This window comes from Cavia porcellus, unplaced genomic scaffold, assembly GCF_034190915.1.
Source record: "Cavia porcellus strain 051 isolate PalLab524CR breed Dunkin Hartley unplaced genomic scaffold, mCavPor4.1 scaffold_8, whole genome shotgun sequence".
Taxonomy (NCBI): domain Eukaryota; kingdom Metazoa; phylum Chordata; class Mammalia; order Rodentia; family Caviidae; genus Cavia; species Cavia porcellus.
The window spans coordinates 21,704,884-21,711,865 of NW_026947491.1; the positions used below are offsets into that span (position 1 = coordinate 21,704,884).

Sequence of the window (6,982 nt, forward strand, 5' to 3'; positions counted from 1 at the left end):
ATCCTGTCAATCACCTGCTCAGTCTCTGGGTTCTCCATCACAACCAGAGGTTATCACTGGAGCTGGATCCATCAGCCTCCAGGAAAGAGCCTGGAGTGGATGGGGTACATAAGTATCAGTGGTGGCACTGATTACAGCCCTTCCTTCAAGAGCCGCATCTATATTTCCAGAGACACAGGCAAAAAACCAGTTCTCCCTGCAGCTGAACTCTGTCACCAAGGAAGACACAGCCACCTATTACTGTGCAAGAGACACAGTGCTTTGATGCAAACATGAGCCCTGACATAAACCTCCCTGCAGGGAAAACAAGGAACAGCAGGGGGCATGCAGAACACATTGATGTAAGGAAGCACCTTCCCAGCAAATAAGGAGAAAAAGTTGAGAGGTTTTTCCCTTCGTTTGATTTGCATGCCCTTCAGTGGTCCCAGGCACAGAGCTCCCAAAAGTCTCCTATATCCCTGGTGAGGCAGTGTCATGCTTACATGGAATGAGGTTTCTTTCTTTTTTCTTTTCAAATTTTTATATCACAGTCTGTTGCACACTAATTTTTTTAAAGACTATTGATTACAACTCACCTGACTGCAGTCCCCTTAGTTTTTTTAAGGTGTTTATTTTGTTGTCCAATTATTTTCTTAAGAAAGTTTAATATGGGGCTGGGGATTTAGCTCAGCGGCATAGGCACCTGCCTCGAAAGCAGGCAGTCTCGAGTTCGATCCCTGGTACTGGTAAAAACGAAAAAGCCAAAAAAAAAAAAAAAAAACAAGAAGAAGAAGAAGAAAAAGAAAGTTTAATGCTTGATAAAATAAAACGAACTGTTTTTACCATAAGTACCTTCTAAGTAGTACAATAATATATTGTTACTATGTACAATTTCAAAACAAAGGCTTCCACTTCCAAGGAAAGTGTTCTTGAACGTCCTCACTAAGCTTGATGGAAGCTATAAGAAATTTCCTTGATGGCCAATGTTTTCCTTGACTTGGAAATAAATCAGACAATAAAAAACATAAATCAAACTCTCAGGGAGCTGAGAACCATGAAAATGCTGTCAGAAGCTCAGTCATCTGGACCTTGGGTGTCTGCAGTAGATACAAGAGTTCATCAAGCAGCATAATACCTTGTGACTGTTTTCCCTCTAGTCTGCTGGGACAGGTCCTGTAGGTTCCCAGTTGGTCTATTAATAATCAAAAGCTGTGACCTGTTGTGTCAGAACGTGGTAAGTGACTCGTAAGCCATTCTTTATCAGCTCATGGATTCCATCACCATCAGTGATTAAAGCTGTATGGAATTCCTTACCTGCCACATCACTTTCCAGTTCTTCTCCAGCATAGGAAATAAGAGGAGAGGTTTCACATTGGATCTGTGCATCACTGGCATCATTCAAGTGGGGAATCGCTGGAAGGGGAGAACCATTTCCACCTGTGAGCACTGCATACCCAGCAGTGGTGTAGGGCAACAAAGCACTTGGGTTGTCCTTCCCACTGTGACTGTCTGCATCCTTTAGCAGGGAAAATCCATCCTCCAATAAACCTTCATACACCGCAAGCTTCTCTGCAACCTGGAAGATGTCAGAAGCTACTTTTGGCAATTCATTCCACATGACTTGTCTGGCATAATTAACTCACCCCAGTACTTCACAGATGGAATCTTCCTGTGAGCCAGATGGCGCTGAAGCTGAGGTTCATCAACACCAACAGCATCTCTCAGACATGGGACAATGAGATGTGATTGGTGATGCAGCCCACACAGAACAGCACTTGTCCATCTGAGCTCCGTACCTGAGATGTTGCCAGGGAAATTTTGCTGTATTCTACCACCCATTATTCACCATTCACCGCACGAACCACTCCACCTGGTTCTGTAGTGTTCTCTCCTCTATCACCTTTGCTCCACAGTCTGCCCTTTCTCAACGTGGAATTCAATAACCATTGGCTTCACTTTAACCAATACATCATCCACATAGCAGATGCAAGTGCACCAGGTGCCTTTTTGTTCGACATCCTCCACCACATTCTGGGCTGCAAAAGCCTGAAAAAAAACCACATTTCCATCTGGGGCCCTAGAAATTTTGTGCTTTTCTTCCAAAGTAATTTTCCCATTAAAACTCATAGCAGGCAGCATGCCCTCATAAAAATAGATTACATATTCTTTTTTCAACCAAGTGCTTGTGCTTTATGAAGAACTCCTTTGTCTCTTCTATTTTTCTGCCACTGGCCCCTATTTACCATGGACTGATCCATCTGAAGCCATGATAGCTTTAGCTAACAGCTGTAGCTTCAGGACATGCTCTGCTGGAATCTGAAAATGTCTTATGGGATAGTGAACCCACATCACACTTCCTTCAGGGATTTGCCATTTCAACTGTTGCCCTCTGTCCATCTGCTAGCAGGGGAACTGCTCCTTTGTTCTGAGAAATCTGGAAAAGTCACTGTCCCAGGCCTGGCACTGATCTTGGTCTTGGTAGGACCGCCACCGCCTCTCCAGGGGCAGTTTTCATTGGTGCATCTGCTCTCTCATGCTAATAGAACTAGTTAAATCCTTAGGTTGGTGTTTGATACATTTGCACATACCTGCTTCACCTGATCTGAATCAAGGCTGCCTCCCAGGCAACCTACAGCCTTCCTCAATGCTGCTTGACCTGGATGTGCACAGGGGGATGCATCCCTGAAGCACAGATTAAGTCTACAGGTAGAGAAATAGGAGCAAATTTTAACTACAGGAAAGAGGCTCTGTGAATCTCACTGCACATGCCCAGCTCTATTCTGCAGATCACAAGGGAGGACCTGGTTCCCCTGGACTTCTCACACCATGTATCAACACTTGGTCACACTGAATCACTCACTTGTGTTTCTGTAATGAATTCAACATTTGTACAATGGAGCAAAAACTGACACCTGTATAATGTATTTAAATGTGTAAAAATGAATTAAGGCTATGAATTAGACTTGAGTGTCATAAAAATTACATGAAATTCTTGTTTTACATAATGATATTATTTTCACCAAACTTGATCCGCAGACTTACATGTAATCTGCTACTGAAGATTTCTACTTCCCGGCCTCAGAGCTCTCTATATAGCAGGAGGCCATGCAAATAGGGCCTCCCTGTCCTAATGTAAAGGAGCCCAGCCCTCACTCTGCAGCTCTGCAGAGGAGCCCAGCCCTGGAGTCCCAGGTGTTTCCTTTCGGGGATCGGGACTGAGCACAGACAGCCCACAATGGAGCTTGCGCTGAGATGGGTTTTCCTTGTTGCTGTTTTAAAAGGTAATCAGTGAAGAACAAGAGATATTTAGTGGGAGAGAGTGGGATAAATGGTAGACATATGTGACAGTTTCCTGAGCAAGATGTCTCTGTGTTTGCAGGTGTCCAGGCTGAGGTGCAGCTGGTGGAGTCTGGGGGAGGCTTGGTGCAACCTGAGGGGTCCCTGAGACTCTCCTGCGTGACCTCGGGATTCACCTTTAGCAATTACTACATGCACTGGATCTGCCAGGCTCCAGGAAAGGGCCTAGAGTGGGTTGGTTTAATCAGAAACGCGGCTAAGAGTCACACTACGGAGTACGCTGCATCCGTGAAAGGCAGATTCACCCTCTCCAGGGATGACTCCAAAAGCACACTGTATCTTCAAATGACCAAACTGAAACCCGAGGACACCGCTGTTTACTACTGTGCAGGAGACACAGTGAGAGGACATCAATGTGAGCCCTGACACAAACCTCCCTGCTGTGGTACTCTGGACCAGCAGGGGGCGCACAGGACACACGGAGTTCAGCACCTAGCAGGGCAGGAGCACAGGATGGAGCAGAATTATTTCCTGTGGAGATGTGAGGCTTTGGTCCACGTGACGTATTTCCCGGGAGATTCTGCATTCATGAGTCTGTGCTTATCTTTCATGCTCCTGAAGTAAAAATTTAACTCAATAGTAAGATATATTCTCATCTGTACAAATGTTCAAGTGTATTTGTTGAAGGTACAAATCAGTCTTCTGTGATCACAGGACTGGAACTTGAGGACACACAGGCAGTAATTCAAACTTTTTTCCATTGAAAAGGACCTTGTTGATGTTCTCTTTCACCACCAGTTTTGGTATTTAGATTAGAGGCAGAAGAGAGATAACCCGAGATTAATAATGGATAAAACTTTGGAAAACTTACATCTTACATTCCTTGTGCTGTATAACTGCATAAATCAAACTCAGAGCTCATTTAATTATCTTTTTAAATAATGTATTTTTCACCTAGTTTTTATTCTCCAATCTGTTTTTTTAAATCTACTTTCTTAGAATGAAAGACAAGACCTTCCTACAAAATCTCCCATGGACTCACCAGTGTCCACCCATGTGTGCCCTGGTCCCTCAGGAAGGGAGCTAGGAGACCAGTGGTATCCAAGGCACGGAGAGCAGGACATCAGAAAGAGCTGCCAGGAAATATTTGACAGGAACTGAAGGTGCATCCACCACAGAACTTCATCTTTTGAAATTTTCGTATCAATATATCAAATACGTCTCCTTCATCTAAGAAAATGATCTTGACAAAGTAAACCAAGAACCACTGACTCTAATACCATGTGTAGAATACCTTCACTACTCTCCCATAACTAGAAACAGACCCATCCACACCTGTGCAATTTATTTTTACAGCGTAAGACAGTAGTTGACTAGACGTGTTTATTTCAACGAATAATTAAACTAATAACAAGATGAATAATAGCAAGTGTAATAAAGTATGTTGAAGAAATGAAACCCTAGTGCATCATTGGAGGGAATCTAAATTATTGCAATGAGGGAGTGATTATTCTATAGGACAGCGACTCTGGAATCTTCTGAGAGCGTTTACGACCAATTTGCCGGAAGAATTCGCCGCGTCCATTAAGAAAACCAGGGAAGCTTTGAAAAGCCAGGAGTAAAGCCCTTAAATGCTAATATGGTCAGGGGAGATGACAGTTACACAGGAGAGCATAGTCCAGAAGAGAATTGCTTCTCTGGCAGCTCAGCTGTCAGACAATAGAGCAGGAGCCAATCAGCAAGGAAGGCGGCGCCTGGATGAGCTACCCAATCAGGTGGGCCGAGGGGACGGGCACTTCCTGTGTCATGGCGTACAGTGGGCTTCATTGGTGTTGCTGAGAGTCCCTGCTGGCTAGACCGGGTTTTGTGTACTATCGCCTGGTTGCGCGCTGCATTCGAAGGCTCCCGAGAGACCCTCAAGCCACACAATGGTGACGTTGTAGGACGGGAGCCGGGGATGGGACGAAATCAGGTGTGTTCTGGAGGGAAGTGGTCGGAAACAGCTGTGGCAGTGCACAGCCTCCCTGCTCAGCTCCAGACGCCGAGGTCTCCCTGGTCCTTGGTGCTACGTCGTCATTCTTAACACTTCCTCCTTTGCTCGGGCAGGGACAGTGCTGGGTCCCCAGTGCACAGTGCTAGCTCGCACACTGCTAACCTAGGATGTCTTGGTTGGCCCTGGCGCAGCTGTGTCTGCACCACTGGGCAGGGAGCAAGAGATTTGGGCAAACCATCACTGTAGTTTTTCACGTGATTCCTCCACTTGCAGTGATGTTACTGAAGGAACAAGGTTTTTGGTCTCACAGCATTGAAGAATGAGGTTGCAACCAAAGGAAAAATGTTAGCAGAGAGTTTATTGGAAGTAGGAAGAATAATAGCGCGCTGATTCTGGAAGTGTCCCAAGTGAGTTGCCCCATAGCCAGGGCTAATTATGAATAAGCAGAGCCCGGGAAATATTCAGCTGTTTAGTGACCACCTATCACCGAGGGCTCTGTGGATTTAAAACAACTACTTTGAACTCAGGCTCTCTCACCCATTTCCTCAGCATGCACTGTTAAAAAGAAAATGGGATTTTAGAGAAACGTTAGATAACTTGTATTTTCTTTCGTTTGACTCTTAAATTTTATTTATTTATCTATTCTTGTGTCTTTTTGAGACAGGGTTTCATTCTGCATCTTAGGTTGGCTTTAAACTTTATTTTGTAGAGCAAAAGAATGTTCCTGTGTTTGCAGGTGTCCAGACTGACAAGCAGCTGGTGGAGCCTGGGAGATGCTTGGTGCAGCCTGGGGCATCCCTGAAACTCTCCTGCATGACTTCAGGATTCACTGTCAGAAGCTGTGCCATAAGCTGGATCCAAAGGCTCCAGGGAAGGGGCTACAGTGGATCTCATACATAGGTACTCGTGGTAGCACATACTATGCATACTCTGTGAAGGGCTGATCCATCATCTCCAGAGACAACGGCAAGAACATGCTGTATCCGTAGATGAGCAGCCTGAAACGGGAGAACACAGCCCTGTATTACTGTCCATGACACACAGTGAAGGAACATTAGTGTGAGCCCAGACAAAACCTCCTGGAAGCAGCGCTTATGCCCAGCAGAAGTCGGTGTAAGATGACAAAATCATGTGCAGGGCCCAGAAGCAGGAGCTGAGAAGAAAGCAGGGGAGGGAGCTCTTCCTGGGGATTCTGAGGTTCTCTTCTGTTTTAACATTTTAGGTCCTGAACCAACCCACATTGAAGTACCAAAGTTCAAGGAAAAATTCTCTGTTAAATGTAATTGCATGAGTACATAAGAAACACTGATTTTTTTCATTTCCTGTGTATGAATTGTACTTATGGGTAAACAAAACTTGCACCCATCTCAAAGTAACTTGTGCATTTTGTGAAGTTAATTTTGTTTTCAGTGTCAAATCCTCACCATCTAAAGTGGGTCTGCTGGTTTAGGTAGGGTGATGAGGAACTGTCTCACGCAGTAATAAATGCTTCAGATTAGGAAATTAAATCCTTCTCATCTCTCTCTGTGGGGTCTCAGATCACACAGCTCCCTCCCCTCTTTGGTCACCTCAGGAGACCTGGTCCCCAGGCTCAGCCCCAGCACCATGAGGAACCCTGAGCTCAGGGGAGGAGGGAGAGGGGCAGCCTGACTGGACTCAGGGCAGTGTCTGTGGACCTAGATGTGCTCTTTCTAGACAAGAGGGCTGAGTAGG

General features: G+C 45.2%; 2 long non-coding RNA genes and 1 pseudogene across 2 annotated transcripts; 2 read left to right on the plus strand and 1 right to left on the minus strand.

Annotated features, from left to right (window-relative positions):
- Nucleotides 1-1,174: 1,174 nt before the first annotated feature.
- LOC100731370 (UDP-N-acetylhexosamine pyrophosphorylase-like) lies at nucleotides 1,175-2,746 on the minus strand (annotated as a pseudogene).
- A 397-nt stretch (nucleotides 2,747-3,143) lies between these two features.
- Nucleotides 3,144-3,548, plus strand: LOC134477257 (uncharacterized). The gene is made up of 2 exons (XR_010049179.1): nucleotides 3,144-3,260; nucleotides 3,359-3,548. It is a non-coding gene; the product is annotated as an uncharacterized LOC134477257 (long non-coding RNA).
- Nucleotides 3,549-5,085: 1,537 nt separating this feature from the next.
- Nucleotides 5,086-6,641, plus strand: LOC134477258 (uncharacterized). Its single transcript, XR_010049180.1, has 2 exons — nucleotides 5,086-5,248; nucleotides 6,006-6,641. It is a non-coding gene; the product is annotated as an uncharacterized LOC134477258 (long non-coding RNA).
- The last annotated feature ends 341 nt before the right edge of the window (nucleotides 6,642-6,982 follow it).